This window comes from Ascaphus truei, chromosome 7, assembly GCF_040206685.1.
Source record: "Ascaphus truei isolate aAscTru1 chromosome 7, aAscTru1.hap1, whole genome shotgun sequence".
NCBI classification, from domain to species: domain Eukaryota; kingdom Metazoa; phylum Chordata; class Amphibia; order Anura; family Ascaphidae; genus Ascaphus; species Ascaphus truei.
Genome location: NC_134489.1, coordinates 36790285 through 36806742, shown reverse-complemented (window position 1 = coordinate 36806742; position 16458 = coordinate 36790285). Strand labels below are relative to the sequence as shown.

Below are 16458 nucleotides of genomic sequence, written 5' to 3'. Positions count from 1 at the left end.
CCCCCCTGCCTGGCCCAATTACATCAATCCGAAGCTCTGCTGGATTATTCCTCGGCCGGAACATTACGTTCTGTTCCACATGTGCCTCCCTGCGTCCCGTCACACGGCGAGCTCTACAACAGCTGAGGAGAGAAAGAAAGCTCTCCCTTCATTTATCCAGCAAAGGCAACACTTTTCCCCCGACCCTAAGACATACTGCTCTCTTTGTGACAGTGCTGGGCTGCTCTCTCTGCCAGCCACCAGTGCAGCCTGTCAGCGGGTTACATTGTATCTTTGGTTATTCCTAGTAGTGACTAGTCCCTGAATAATATTCAAGCTCAACTTCTTCCGCCCTTCGATATTTAGGATGTGCCTGATTCAGATCAAGCGCCCAGAGAATGAGGGCTATCGTGATGGGTATGAGCGGTGGGGACTCAGCCGGGAAGAGACAGAAGAGGGATTGTCACTTTAAGGAAGGGAATGGAGGCAGTTGTAATGGGGAGAGGCATCGGGGACAGAACGATGGGGACGGTCACTTAGTGTGTATTGTGTCAAGGATTGTAGGGGAAAGATATAGGGCGCAGAAACGGGACGTGATGGAGAAGATATTCAGTCCTGTAATGTGGACACAGTTAATTCCTGTCCCAGAGGACCCAAACCCGTTGACTTCTGGATTCCAGAAGAGAACCCCCCTCCACAGAATTGTCTGCCCCTCCATGAATTTGGGGGGTAGCCATGATTACAGGTGGCATCTGTCACTTCTGACACTTGTTCTGCAAACATTCACGTCTCAGACAGGCTCACCAACCTGGCTTTTTCCATAATCGCTTGGCATTCAGTACCTGCACTGCAGCCTGGGATTCTGGGTAATGACATGCAAATGAGCTCTCACAGTGAGTCACTCTTTACTTCTTAGGCCTCGGCCAGGCTCCCTGCTGGCGTGCTGAGGCGCAGGGAAAGAGGGTGCTTTCCCTGGCCTTGCGGTCAGCGGGCCGTCAGGGGGCGGGCCGGGGGCGGGCACGTCACTGGCCGGGGGTGGGCCAGTGACGTCACGGAGCTGGTTCGCCCTCATTGGGCAAACCGCTCACGTGACCGGCCTGTCGCGCCGGCAAGCGAGGGAATTTTAAATTCCCCTAAGACCTACGCTTCCGCGCGCTTGCGGAAGGGCAGGTGATCCCCTACTAAAGCCGCTCTAATTGCGGCTGTAGGGGCTCAGTGCAGAGCGGGAGCGCGCGTCAGCACGCTTCTGCCAGCAAGCGCTAAACATGGCCGAGGCCTTATCCATTTTAGCATGGATCCCTACAAGCTTATGCAGCCGTATTACACAGCTTTTTGAGCACGGCCTGGGTTAAAGACATACGAAGCCCTGTGAGCATTAGACTAGAGGTACTAGCAAAATTAGATTTCCAAATTCGGTTTCACAGCAACCGTGAGGTATGGTTACACTTAGCAAATTCTAATGAAGTTTAAACAAGGGAAAAGAGAAAGCAGTCAGCCATGTAACACATTCAATTCAATTCATAATTGAGGATGTATTTAAAAGATTTGCAATCGGAGGGCTTAAAGCATAACAGGAGAAACGCCCAGAAATATACAGTTACAGCCAAGGGCATTACACCCACTGGTGACTGCAATGCCCCACACCTCTGGAATGCCCTTCCCCTCAATATTCAACTGGCACCCTCTCTATCCACCTTTAGGACCTTTTCTTAAAACACACCTCCTTTAAAGAAGCACATGGGTAGCTCCGCTGGCTGATACCGTACACTTCATCAACCTTGGCCCCTTGCAGACGCCCTTACCAGAACACCCTCCTACTGTCTCTGTAAGTTCTCCCCACTTACCACTTAGATTGTAAGCTCTTCGGAGCAGGGACACCTCTTCCTATTGTTTTATATCTGTAAATACCTACATAAAGGTGGGGTATTCTGTGCTATGCTGCGTTATCCATGCCATTGAAACCTATGGAAAAATCTGTGATTATTCTGCGTTCTGAGCGGGTGTAATAACCCTCGTTACATCTGTATCTGGTATTGATTAGAATATTAGCACAATTCCATTCTATGATGAAACTGTATTGTTAAATGTGAATTGTAGACACAGAAGCTACGAAAATGCTGATATTATTGCTTGAAAGATATATGCTGTCCAGCAACAACACAAGGCAGCAGCCAGACACACACTGCCACTTAACGCACCGCACAATACATTTATTTCTTCTTAGCGGATGCTCAGAAGACGAACAATGGAGCCTCAGTTTGCTCCGAGGGTTTGAAATGAAATACTGTGGTGGTTTCCGCTTTAGGAAAAAGAAAAAAAAACATCTTTTTTTTTTTTTTTGTTAGAATGGCAGCATTGTAGTGAGAACGGGGAATAGGAAGCTGAAAGTGTTGCCTGTAAGAAGTATTTCCAGGGATGCTGGATTATATGTGCAATCAAAGCTTCTTTCCTGGGTACAGATCTAACCCAGGGGTGGGCAACTCCGGTCCTCAAGGGCGACCAACAGGTCAGGTTTTAAGGCTATTCCTGCTTCAGCACAGGTGGCTCAATCAGTGGCTCAGTCTCTTACTGTCTATGTAAGTTCTCCCCACTTACCACTTAGATTGTAAGCTCTTCGGGGCAGGGGCTCCTTTTCCTATGGTTTTGTCTGAAGCGCTTATTCCCGTTGGGTTATAATATTATGTCACATGTTGTAAAGCGCTATATACCTGGATGACGCTATATACATACATACAGTACATATATACAAAACCTGACCTGTGTGTGGCCCTTGAGGACTGGAGTTGCCCACCCCTGATCTAACCCCTTTGCTGTCAATAGTCCGGCAAAGCCAAGGTGTTTTTTTGGCCACGGTTGGGCCTTTAACGAAGCTTTATTATATTCCATATCACATTTGAGGTTGGGAAAAAAAGGAAAAGTTTTACACTTGACACTGGTGTTCATCGCTTTTCAGCCAGGCTTGCAACAGAGGCGGTGAAGGGGTTAATAAGATCCGCTAGGCACACAGATCCCTCTGTGTTTAATCACAGTTTTTAACACCTACATCAACAATACAACACAGATACCCTGGCAGTGTTTCTTGTCTTTCTGTCAGGATCTTATCTCTCCCTATCTGAAAGGCTCAGCAGTGTAGAACTTTTACAGATAGCATGTTACATTAGAGGGTGTCTCAGCCAGAGTGTGTAGGGGCAGGATTTAAATGGACCTCATTACGATGCAGGGCAATTCCCTCCAGAATCAGAGGGGTTTACAGATAATACGTTGCTGTCTCAGGAGGTATTTAGGACGATGTTAAACACGCTGCAATATTATTAGCATGAGAAGTTTTTATGCCAAATTGTTTTTATTTTAAACAGTGAAAAGTAACCCTGTGTGCTCATTTGCATGTGATTTCCCAGAATCCCTGGCTGCAGTGGAAGCTTTGTATGTTAAGCGATAATGGCGAAACGGCAGGGCTGCAGACCTGTGTGAAACATGCGAATGTGCTCACAAGTGATATTTGTATTTGCTGTACACTGTACGGTGGTTTTTGTCACTTTTTATTTACCCACCATAACTTATATAATGTGTGGTTGAAACCTATTCCAACTTCACATTGCAAAACAAGCATAACAGCCTCACACTGAAGAGACCCTAAAGGTCAAAATAGTTCTCTGCGAATACTGGCTCTGCACGTCTAGGCGGTGCTGAAAAGCTGCGTGATACTGAAAAACTGCGTGATACGGCAGGCATAGGCTTATATTGGATCCATGTTAAAATGGACATAAAGTAAAAAGTGACACTGTGTGCTCATTTGCATGTCATTTCCCAGAATCCCTGGCTGCAGTGGAAACAGTGTATACTAAGAGTTAATGGGGAATGGCAGGGTTGCAGACCTGCCTGAGACATGTGAATGTCGCCACACGTGGGATTTTTATGTGCTATTTTAAACAAAGAATATTCTATGAATGTCTATAAACTGCTTCCTATTACTCTTGAGTGAAGTCTAAGCAATATATTAATGGCAAGTGTTATATTTCTTGCAGATTGGTCTCGGCTTATTCTATGTCCGCCGATCCGAGACATCAATGGGCAATTGCGGCCAAAAAATGGCTCGATCGGCAGGTAAAGAATAAGCCTCTTGGGAAGAGAAGTTTACACCAAGCCCAAATCTTTCATAAGAAAAATGGAGAAAGAAACACGTAATCTAATTGATTATCTTATTAGAGTCGTCGTTTTACTCCTCCCTGGCTCCTCTTATTACCGCCCCACAAATTGCAAGCGGAAGTCTACAGTGGAATATAAAGGAAAAATACTTTGTGTCAATGACCCTTAAAGACGTTGATCTTCAGGCGACGAAGGTTGTTCATAGCGTTCCATCTATAGAGCCCCTCTGACGACTTTGTTTAGTGACGTTTCCTCAACTGGTACAGAAATCTGCACTCCGTTTAAAAAGTGCATCTGCTGTAAACCGGGAGTGGGCAACTCCAGTCCTCAAGGGCCACCAACAGGTCAGGTTTTCAGGATATCCCTGTTTCAGCACAGATGGCTCAATCAGTGGCTCAGTCTTCCACTGAGCCACCTGTGCTGAATCAGGGACGGATTGAGCCACCTGTGCTGAATCAGGGACCGATTGAGCCACCTGCTGAAGCAGAGACTGATTGAGCTACCTGTTCTGAAGCAGGGATATCCTGAAAACCTGACCATGTTGGGGGTGAACCTTGGGGACTGGAGTTGGCCACCCCTGTGTTAAACCCTGTTGAGACCAATGGGATATTTTCCTTGTTTGATATATCGGTAGATGTTTTACATCCAGGAGACTTTGGGAAACCGTTGTATTGCTTTCTTTTTTTTTTTTTACCAATCTTTTTCCTTTATTGGAGTTGCACAGGAAAAGAATACAAGTACAGTAGGGTTATACTAACACATAACTTACAATATACAGACTTTGAATCCAATAAGGCATTTTCAATTTTTGTTGGAAAAATTGGGTTAAGGGGGTGTGGAGGGGGATAGGGGACGGAGGTGGATAGGGAAGTGTGGACGACAAAAAGTGGGGGGGGGGGGGGGGGGGCGGGACATGACCGTTTCCCTTTCATCTCTCTCCCTCTGATGGACCTAATAGTCTGAGAGTTTGCCTACCGGACAGTTGGACCTCTGCGGTCGAGCCATGGTTCCCAAATATTGTAGCGTCGTATTGCTTTCTAACTACAGTACAGACCCTTCTATAAGCACACAAGTGATCCCTGGGAGTATATAGTATATAAGGCTGAACATGCGACCCACAGCCTTGTCCAGCATTGCTTAAAGGTATAGGACAATATTTACTAAGCAGCCTTCTGCCATAAGACACTCTGCGGCACTGGAATGAACATTATGTCGGAATGTTCAGCGTGAACAAAGGGGATATGTTCCTATCCGCAGAGATAGCGATCAGTTTAATATGTTGAAAGTATTGGGTTGATACCGGTTTTTGTTACATAAGATAATTAACACGTTTAAGTAATTTGCGATGGCTTTTTTCATTCACAGACAGCACTCTGAGTGGGTTGGGGTCATTGTTAGTCTAGTTTGCTGCACCCCAACGATCTGATAATCTGAGCGCTGAGTACAATTTTGGCGCTATGTAAATAAAGACATACAATAAATTGATTTATGCACGGCCCCTCCCCGTCCTTGTACGAGTTAGGAACTGGATCACGTACAGTGTAGCAGGTAGCTGTAATGTACATCCATTCCCAGGACACATGTTAAAAAAATGATTAAAATTCGGCTTTGTATGTTTTTCAACTCAGGATGAGGTATGCTTATTGGAAGCGGTTGGAAGTAGTATAACAATCTTGGGAGAATATTCATTTTGGCGGAAATTATTCTTCCCATCCAGGATATTTGGAGTTTATTCCATGCCTGTAGGTCTTTTTTGATTTTTTTCAAAAAGTGGAGGGTAATTACTTTGGTACAGGGATTTATATGAACTCGTTATCTTAATTCCTAGATATTTAATGTGGGTAGAGCTCCATTTATAATTAAAGTTTGATTGCAGCTATTTTATTTCTGAAGCTGGAAGTGTTAAGTTTAGGGCTTTGGACTTATCATTATTGTATGTCTTTATTTATATAGCGCCATAAATATACATAGCGCTTTACAGTAGTAATACATGTTGTAATCATATAAATAACAAATAATATAAATAACAGGTCATGGGAATAAGTGCTTCAGACACACTGTAAGAGTAACATTAAAGAAGAGTCCCTGCTCCGGGGAGCTTACAATCTAATTGGTAGGTAGGGGAACGTATAGAGACAGTAGGAGGGAATTCTAGTAAGTGCGTCTGCAGGGGGCCAAGCTTTATGTATCATGTGTCCAGGCTGATCCATAGTGCTATTCATATGCTTCTTTAAGCAAATGTGTCTTAAGGTGGGTCTTAAAGCTGGATTATTAATTTTGTAGCCTGAGACTTTGCCAAATTGATCTAAGAGGAGCTGGAGATTTGGGAGGGGCGACTGTGGAGCTGCTAGGGATAATATAACGTCGTCCTCGAATAGAGATACCTTATAATTTATTCTGTCGATTTGGAATTCCTTGAACATTGACGTTGTCTCTAATTTTGGCCGTTAATGGCTCAATTGATATGGCAAAGAGGAGAGGAGACAAGGGGCATCCCTGTCTAGTTCCATTTGTAATCTTGATTGGGTCCGAATTTTCCCCTGGGAGTTTAACATACGCTGTGGGCTTCTGGTATATGGCTCTGACGCCCTCCAGAAATGGGCCCTTAAATCAAACTTTTAGCATGGTGTGGTCTAGAAATAGACATATAAAGTGAATGCTGCACACCTTAGAAAAAGAAAATAAATGATACAATTACCGGTGCTCCTGTGTTTGAACGAAAGCCTGTTTCCAGTCCTGAATCAGTGATAGAAGGAACACAGGGCACAACGGATTTGAAATCCAAACTCATTTATTGTGTTTGGCTCAATAAATGAGTTTGGATTTCAAATCCGTGGTCTAGAAAAAAACATTTTATTCTATCAAATGCTTTTTCAGCATCTAAGCTTAGTAGTATCGCTTTTGTATCGGAAAGGTGCACGTGGTCTCTAATGATCAGCAGCTCACTGTTAAGAAACAAAGGGAATAACATTGAAACAACCAATGGATCTTTAACTACACAAACAAATACTAATTATATACCATAAATGTGGATCTTAATACTGTTTGAAAATATTTTGTATAATGTGTACCGTCTCTAGTGTGATGTTCCCTTTGAAATGTAAAGATGTGTATGTCTCAAAAAATACAATAGAAAAAAATGATTAAAAAATACTTATTAGGATTTTTTTTTTAAAGACCCTAATTAGCAAGATGACATGTTTTTAAACTGATCACTGTGTGACCCTACCTGGGTCTGCCCTTCAACCAGAGGGCAATTCCTTGATTTGTAGGAAGGGCCTTGCTGTTTATCCCCAGAAAACCACTGAAAGCTTTGCAATGTTTCCACTGCAGCCAGGGATTCTGGGAAATGACATGCAAATGAGCACAGATAATGGGGAATGGCAGGGTTGCAGACCTGCCTGAGACATGTGGGATTTCTAGGTACTGTACGGTGGAGGGTTTTTGCCACTTTCTTACCCTCAATATCTGATTGAATGTGTACATGAAAAGCTGAAGCCTGCAGCAAACATCCTTCCTGCCCTGGGACACACAAGAGGGACCGAAAACTCAGGCGAACCAGTGCGAGTTGGACTAATAAAACCATATATTTTCTTTATATATCTTGTGTAGTGCTGGTAATTTTGACCACTTTCCGTGATCAAAATGACTGTTTCATATATAAAAATATATACAATTATACTGTGTGTATATATATATATATATATATATATATATATATATATATATATATATATATATGTATATATCTCTATATCACTTGTGAGCACATTCACATGTCTTAGACAGGTCTGCAACCCTGCTTTTCACATTTATCGCCTAGCATACAGTGCTTCCACTGGAGCAAGGGATTCTGGGAAATTACGTGCAAATGAGCACGCTGTGTTATCTTTTGCTTCAAATCCATTTTTACATGGAATCCTTATAAGCTTCTGCTTGTTGCATTGCACAGCTTTTCAGCACAGCCTGGGTTAAGATGCATTGCCAGTAACCCTGCTCACAGACCGCTGTCTCGACCTTTTGGGTCTCATCAGTGTAAGGCTGGTTGTACTGGCTTTGCAATTTGAAGCTTGGGTGGGTTTGACCACACATTAGTTAAGTTATGGTGAGTGAAAAAAAGTGTGTGTGTGTGTGTGTGTTTAGTTAAGGTGGGTAAAAAAAGTGACAAAAACCCTCCACAGTAAAGCATATATAGGGTTTACTGGCTATGCATCTGAAACCCAGGCTGTGCTCAAAGCTGTGAAATGCAGCAAGCTTAAGCTTATAGGGGACCATGTTAAATGGTTTTGAAGCAAAAGGTGGCACTGTGTGCTCATTTGCATGTAATTTCCCAGAATCCCTTGCTGCAGTGGAAGTGCTGTTTGATAATGGGAAAAGGCGGGGTTGCAGACCTGTCTAAGACATGCAAATGAGCATACAGTAATATTTCCATTTGCTATATATATATATATATATATACACTATGTGAAATATACAATTATTGTGTGTGTGTGTGTGTGTGTGTGTGTGTGTGTGTGTGTGTATATATATATATATATACACACACACACACACACACACACACAATAATTGTATATTTCACATAGTGTATATATATATATTTGAATATATATTGGTATGCATAAAGGTGTACGTATGTATAAAATATGTATATATTAATTAATATAATATGATACAATCTGAGGGGTGTTGCAGCTCTCTGTGAGGCTCCTGTATACAGTATATCACACAGCTGGCATCTTGCATGGCTGTCTCGGTAGTGGTCAGAGAATCCCGTGAAATGTAACGCCGCCATGGAGTAGGAAAGGAAAGACAATCCCTCACTTGGGGGGCTTTAAAAGGCCGAACCATTGCTCCTGTCTGTCAGTGTCCCCTCCTCTGTGCCCGGTAGTGACAATACGGACAGCTGGGGACGTGTCAGCACGCAGGGCCAGTCAGGAGGCAGGAGAGCATCATGATCCAAAGTTTAAAGCACATACATTTTTCCTCCTCCGTGTTCTCAATTCCAAATATTATTTAATGGTATTTCATAATATTTTTCTTTCAACTGTTTTTGCCCTAAGAGCTTGCAGTCTAAGTTTGGGTACGTTAAGGCAGTAGTTGTCCACTCCAGACCTCAAGACCCCCCCCCCCCCCCCAACAAGTCAGGTTTTAAGGATATCCCTGCTTCAGCACAGGTGCCTCAATCAGTCCCTGCTTCAGCACAAGTGGCTAAGGCTTCGACTGAGCCACCTGTGCTGAAGTTGGGATATCCTTAAAACCTGACCTGTTGGTGGGGGCTTTAGGAGTGGAGTTGAGCACCCCTGCCCTAAGGCACAGAGAGATAAAGACCCTGGCCCAAGGTCACCAGCTGCTGATGCCAGGATTCAGACAACAATCACCCACTTCCCAGGTGGCAATGTTAACCCTTGCCCGTCCCACCTATAACAGAATGTGAAATGAGCCACAGCACCACTACTTGTTTTAACAACACTTCTACCACTGGTAAGGAATGGGACATGGGGGGGATATATAGATGGACCAGTTACACCCACACTGGAAAGGAAATCAACTCAGCGGCTGCTTTCAACAGCTGTTTTGAAGCAGGAGGCTTGGCTCCCTCCCCCAGCCATACCCTCTCACTCACACAGGCAGCCCCCCTCCCGGCCTTACATCTGTCACTGCCCTTTACCCGCTGCAGCCCGGCTGACGGCAGAGGTCTCCACTGTCACTCAGGACAGCCCTGTGTCGCTGGCGACCTCCACGCTGTCAGTGACAGATTGGGGACAGTTGTTTTGGACACTGGGGCTGGAAGGAGCAGGGGCTGTCCAAACCCACCTCCCGTAGGCTTCCTCTCTCATATCCCCGGGCTGTTCCCAAACGGACAAGGCAGGAAGGGACTGTCACCGACACTCCCGGCTGTAAGTACTTCTCTCTCTATACTTTGTTACTGTGCAGCCTCTGTTATCTGCCTGCCCTCACACACAGACACACACACACACACTCACACAGAAAAGGCTTATGGCTGTTGTCATTAGCAGGGCTGAAAGGATTTTACATGCATGCCTTATAAGGCATGGCTCATGGTATACAGTTCAGGGAGCCAGTCTCGCAGGGTAGCATGGAATACAGTCGGCGTGCAGCGTGCTGTGAGAGGCCTGGGGTGTAAACGCCCTGAGTTACCCTCGGCGGTAGGGAAGCTCAGACCAGTAAAAACTGCAGACAGCATAGAGGACTTGGCAAAATCAACAAGACTGTGTTTCACAGGTCGCTTTTGCAGAGCAGCTCCTCTCCCAGCTGAGCCTTCCTAAGTCTGCAAGTTTTCAAGCCCGCCTGTCGGATGGTTGGAGTGTCTTTAAAAATAAAAAGCAGTAATACTGTGTCTGGAATTGCAAGATATCATCAACTTGTTTAACTGTGAAACTCAGTGGGCCTCATTTAAAGTAGCATGTATGTACATATATGCATCAATATATCAATATTTACATATTGTGTGTGTATCTATGTATGTATATATGTGTGTGTGTGTATATATATATATATATATATATATATATATATTATATATATATATTATATATATATATATTGTAGAGGTATCTCTACCGTGTTAGCTGAGCTTAATTATCAAAAACGAACAGACAATACCGTTCTGTGGCTAACAAAATGCTTTTATTTGTGCGAGCTTTCGAGATACACTGATACACTGATCTCTTCTTCCGGCGATGTTACAATGGATAAAGCAAGAGAGTTTTTTACTTAAAAACAGTGTCTATTGGAATTTACAGTACTTCAGTCAGATACATTCCAGGATGCACTGTTTTTGAGTAAACCCCTTGCCTGCTTTATACAATGTAACACCGCCGGAAGAAGAGATCGGTGGATCTCGAAAGATCGCACAAATAAAAGCATTTCGTTAGCCACAGAACGGTATTGTCTATTTATTTTTGAATGTGTATGTATATGTGTATATGTGTATATATATATATATATATATATATATATATACACACACACACACACACACACACACACACACACACACACACACACACACACACACACACACACACACACTGGTCGACAAATCACCAAATCACCAAAAAAATCTACTCGCCGAACAAAAAAATCTACTCGCCACCTAGTACCACACGTGTGCTGCTTGGGCCAATAGAAACTCGCCACATTGTTAAATCCACTCGCCCGGGGCGTGCAAATGTATAGGTTTGTCGATATATAAAAAAGGTATCACCTAATACTGAAGAACTCATTTATTCTGCAGTATCGCAACTGGACTAACACGGCTATTTCCGTTATGTGTGTGTGTGTCCTACAGGAGTTGTCCATAACTGTTTTCTTCTGATGTGCGTTTGTGTCACCGTGCCTGGGTGGTGATAGCAGAATGTTGAAGTGACTGTAGCCCAGGAGGTGGGAGTTTGAGGTGTGGAAAGCTGTGAGTGCAGCGATTCTGCACGTGTTGTGACATTTTACTCTGTGCATTCAGGCTAAACGACTCAAGACAAAAGTGAAATGATTGCAGGAAGTTTAGTATACCGTAGTGCGAGAGAGGAGGTGCTGGGAAACATTCAGTGCTACCAATGGATTGTGTCATGTTTCTGCTAGCTGCGGTACATCATAGCATTGGCAGGGCATAAATACTGATAATGAACGTGCTGCTACTTATCACCACACGCTAGATCTGCACTATATCACTACACAGCAAAGCAGTGGCTGATATTTGGGATCCACATCATAAAGCAGAAATCCCGAGGACCTCCCCCCCCCCCCCCCCCCCCCACCAATAGAAAGTCGCAGCGTCATCTCCTGATGACATTGCAACTTTGTATTGGACGCAGTGAGGCTGACCCAAAAGCCATTTTGTGTTCACCGGGCAAGTATTCTAGCCAGGCGCTGGTATCTTGGGAACCGGATGGTCCCAGATGTCGGGGGACCATTTCCTGCTTTAGTTAAGTAAAAATACAACTATATATATCAAGCAGCATGAACTTGAAACGTTGAAGCATAGAGAAGTAATGTAATAATGTATGTGCAAACCATCTCTTGAAGTGTCTGTTTTATGATACACTGTTGCAACTTTTCATTCACTAAATATTTTCTGCACAATTCTGATGCCCTCTATGTCAAATCTAAAGAAAGCCCCTTACATTGAGAAGGCGTCTGTCCTAAGCATAGAAGGGACCGCACCACACAATCTCTGCCGGGCAAACCGTGTGTATACTTCTGTGTTTTGTATGATGAAGCCGAAATATCCCCCGATATGGGTACTCTGTGTCATCATTTAGGGAAGTACCCACATTTTCGCAGGGAACGGGACATGTTGAATGTACAATGTGGGGATCATAACAGAGGATCGAACAAGAATAGCAGTTTTTCCACGAAAAGCTCTAATCCTGCGGGTTCTCCTGACTGCCATCTTATAATAACCCTAAAACTCTGCACCACATGTGGGCACCTTTATCGTGGTGCCTACTAGGGCCTATCTGTGAATGGGTTTAACCCCGGGGTGGGCAACTCCAGTTTTCAAGGGCCAGCAACAGGTCAGGCTTTAAGGGTATCCCTGCTTCAGCACAGGTGGCGCAGTCCAAGAGTGAGCCATTGATTGAGCCACGTGTGTTGAAGCAGAGATATCCTGAAAACCTGGCCCTTGAGGACTGGAGTTGCCCACCCCGGGGTTAACCCCTTTTTACGGGGCAAGTTCCTCTGATATCGAAAGGGTTACATCACATGGGGCCCAGAGCATTTAAAACAGACAGGTTGTGTGTTTTTTGTATATATTTTTTCTCCGTGAGCAGTGACCAGCAGCAGCTGAGAAGCAGCTGTCCACTTGTATTTCAACTGCTCCAAAGACTCATTCTGGCGTTTGCTTTGAAAAGGATCACTGTTCAATTTGGACCTTAACATACCTCTCTCCGCAAGCTATATCCAATGCAAGGTAAACGCCACTTTAGTTCTAAACCAGGGCTGCCCAACTCCAGTCCTCAAGGGCCACCAACAGGTCAGGTTTTCCGGATATCCCAGCTTCAGCATAGGTGGCTTAATCAGAGGCTGTCAAAGACTGAGCCACCTGTGTTGAAGCTGGGATATCCTGAAAACCTGACCTGTTGGTGGCCCTTGAGGATTGGAGTTGAGCACCCCTATTCTGCTACACATGGAAATGTACAGGCACGGGGATTCCTTATCCCAAAAGAGCTTGCAATCTAATTGTCATTGCGTACAGCAACGGGGGAGGAAGGGACCTTCGCAAGGTGAAGTAGATAAATATTGTTGAGAAAAATAAATATTTTAAAGGAACTTCATGGATTCTCGCTGAGTGACATTGGAAATGCAGATACATGAAACTGACCGTTGTGTTTTATCTTCACCGGTCCCATATTTGACCTCTTCTGTTATTTCAGATTCACATGACAAAAGGGTAGATAATAACCTTCAGAAGGGGGTTTCAGAGCCGTGTTGTGGTATCAATTGGGATCCCATCATTGATAATGGAGAGGAACAGGGATACGCATTGGGTACCCAGAACTCTGCTTTCCCAAACCTTTGCCACATTTGTAGGAAACCAATAACATTCCTTTAAAGCAGGGGGGGGCAAACTCCAGTCCTCATGGGCCACCAACAGGTCAGGATTTGAGGATATTCCTGCTTCAGCACAGATGGCTCAGTCTTCGACTGATTGAGCCACCTGTGCTGAAGCAGGGATATCCTGAAAACCTGACTTGTTGGTGGACCTTCAGGACTGGAGTAGGCCACCCAGGGGTGCGCAAAGTGGGGGGCGGGTCCCCTAGGGTGGCCGCGGGATATTTTTTTTGTTGGGGGGGGGGGGGGACGCGGCGGTTGCAGAGGCCCCATGCTCTTCCCCGAGGCATTTAAATTAAATGCCGGGGGACCGCGCGAAGCCTCTGCAACCTCAATTTACCGGGATTCAGCCGGCTTCTGGACACGTCACCATGGTAACGTGCGGCAAATTACGCTGCGGGGTCACGTGACGGTTCACCGGAAATGGGGGGTCACGAACACTGCAGCTGCCAGGGGGGCGCAGGGCAGAAACTTTACACACCCCTGCTTTAAAGTATCGCTTCTGTAACGAATATGCACTTAACTGTTGGACAACACTGCATTCCCACTCCCCATATATCACAAATGAATTCAATACGGTCATGTATATTGGAAAGTACTGTTTTACTATCAATCTTTAACCAAAATGCCCAGGCGTTTGATGCACTGACTCGAATATGTCACTTGTATGCGTGGTTTAGTTGTAGTTAATCTTTAGCGTAACTAACAGGGACACGCCCTGCGGATTCCGATGCTATAGACCCACAGCGGTGGGTCAACAAGTGTTACTCACAAGCCAGTGGCTGCAGATGTACCTGGGAGTTGGGAGGCCTTGCATATATAACGCAGTGTCTCTGCCGCTTGGCGCTTGGAAGGCAGACAAGAGGTTGCTTCTTCACAGCCAGTGTTTTTTTCCTCTGGATCATCGAGCAGGAGATGCTGAAGCAGCAAATCGGTCAGAGCTTCTCCTTGTTTGTGCGATTTGAAAACACATCACATGTCCTACCAGCAGCTCCTATATGCCCTGCGACGCTCTCCCAGGTGGCATGGGCGCTCTCCTTTAAAGGCGGAGGCGGTGATGCTACTTTTATAGATCATTGTAAAACCCTGACTTTGGCCCAGACGTGCAAGATGGCGCTTATCCATAAGGCATCTTCCAGTCCTTTCAACTGGACCTTCTGTGGAGCTCCAATTATGTTTTGGGGTCTCATTTCTCTAGACTTTCTCTAGACGTAGAAAATGCTTTAGAAGGATAAAGGCGCGTATTGGTACTCTGTGTCGCTGTATGTTACACCATGCTCTTTTGGACAGTCGGAGTGCCCCAGGCCGGAAGACCCAACTGTATGTTGCCTGTGTTATACATGTGCTGTCCGTGCCAGGCAGGGGCCAATCAAAACACGCCATTTAATGTCACTTAAGTGTAACGTGTCAAGCGCAGAACAAATGGACTTCTTTACTTTCAATGTCATCTGGAAAAATGCAGTGCCGCTTGCAGACAAAAGCAGAAGTCATTTTGCTCAGAGGTATTCAGAAGGACCTCCTGTCTGCTGTGCAGCTGTTATCTCAACTGAACACAATCAACACACAAGAGCCTGTAACATTAGAAAAAACAGCCTCTGAAGTGGGAGCGTGGCACAGAAGGGGTTAAACCATCTACTGCCCTAATGAAAGGGATTTATGTATTTTTTCCTATTTTTTTTAGAGTTTCAATGAAAAATAGATTAAAAAAAAATTAGGGCCTTTTAAAAATGGGCACAATAATGGGGATGATTTATAATTTTGCATCGATCCCTAGAACGTTGAAACCGACGCATTTGTTCTCTGTATAGGTCTGAGTTCCCAAAAAATAAAAAAATAAAAAGATAACACCCTGGATTGTATTTTCATTGGTAAGAATTGGCGTTCATATTGAAGGTGTTGCAGGAGTTAATGATTTCATACATTCATGTGCTGCTCAAATGGGATGTGCCTCTTAATAACAGTAGTGGTCCTCTGCCTAAATGCAGCAGAGCAGATTGTTCTTGTTATAATAGTTGATTTTACAACATATATGCTGAAACGCCCTATAAAAGCCCCAATGCATTTCATGGTCGAATTAGTTTTAAGAAGAGTAACAGCACTGTGCCTAATTAAACACTAAGATCAAAGCACTTTGGGTATTAGTTTTAGGACGTTTCCCACAATATTTAGGTTAGAAAAGCAGAAAGAGAAATCCGTTGTTCTTGAAGTTTGTACCTAAAATAATGTTTTATACTGGATCTGTACATAGAGAAGTATTAGTGACGCACACTGCGATTCTTCGTACCACACACAGACCACTGGTTATAACCCAGATATGCAGATACCTACCTGTTTCAGGACTGATGTGTTTGGCTCAGTAGGACATCAGTGAAATCTGTTCAGCGTCCTGTGTCACTTTGCAGCTTAAGCCTGAGTGTAATTGTGAGAATAAAACACTTCCACGTGAAACTGGACGTGAAACCGTCACTCTGCTGGAAAGTCAGATTCTCCCAGCAAAGTAACAGAATGTTCAGCTATAACGGGACGGACATGTGTCTTGATTTTCTACAGGGCGTCCACACTAAAAGTGGCACGGGCACAGTGAAATACCCCGTGCCTTAGTGAGGACCCCCTGCAGTACCCTCGGGGGCGGAATTACAATTGGTGCAGCGGGTGCAAGGCACCAGAACTCGGCAAGGATGAAGTAGCCGGATTTTCCAGGCTCAGTGCTGCTCCCTCGGGGGCCAAAGATATTCTTGTACCAGGGCCCCCCTTTATCCA

General features: G+C 44.5%; 1 protein-coding gene across 7 annotated transcripts in view; it reads left to right on the top strand.

Annotated features, from left to right (window-relative positions):
• Positions 1–16458, top strand: part of MEF2D (myocyte enhancer factor 2D) — a 145202-nt gene that overhangs the window by 53499 nt on the left and 75245 nt on the right. Inside the window, exon 1 of one of the 7 annotated variants that reach the window (XM_075607695.1) lies at positions 9803–10025. The exons of the other annotated variants lie outside the window; for them this stretch is intronic. The gene's annotated coding sequence lies outside the window, so the exon portion shown is untranslated. Of the gene's footprint in view, positions 1–9802; positions 10026–16458 lie in introns of those variants that run through there. 7 annotated transcript variants of the gene reach the window in all.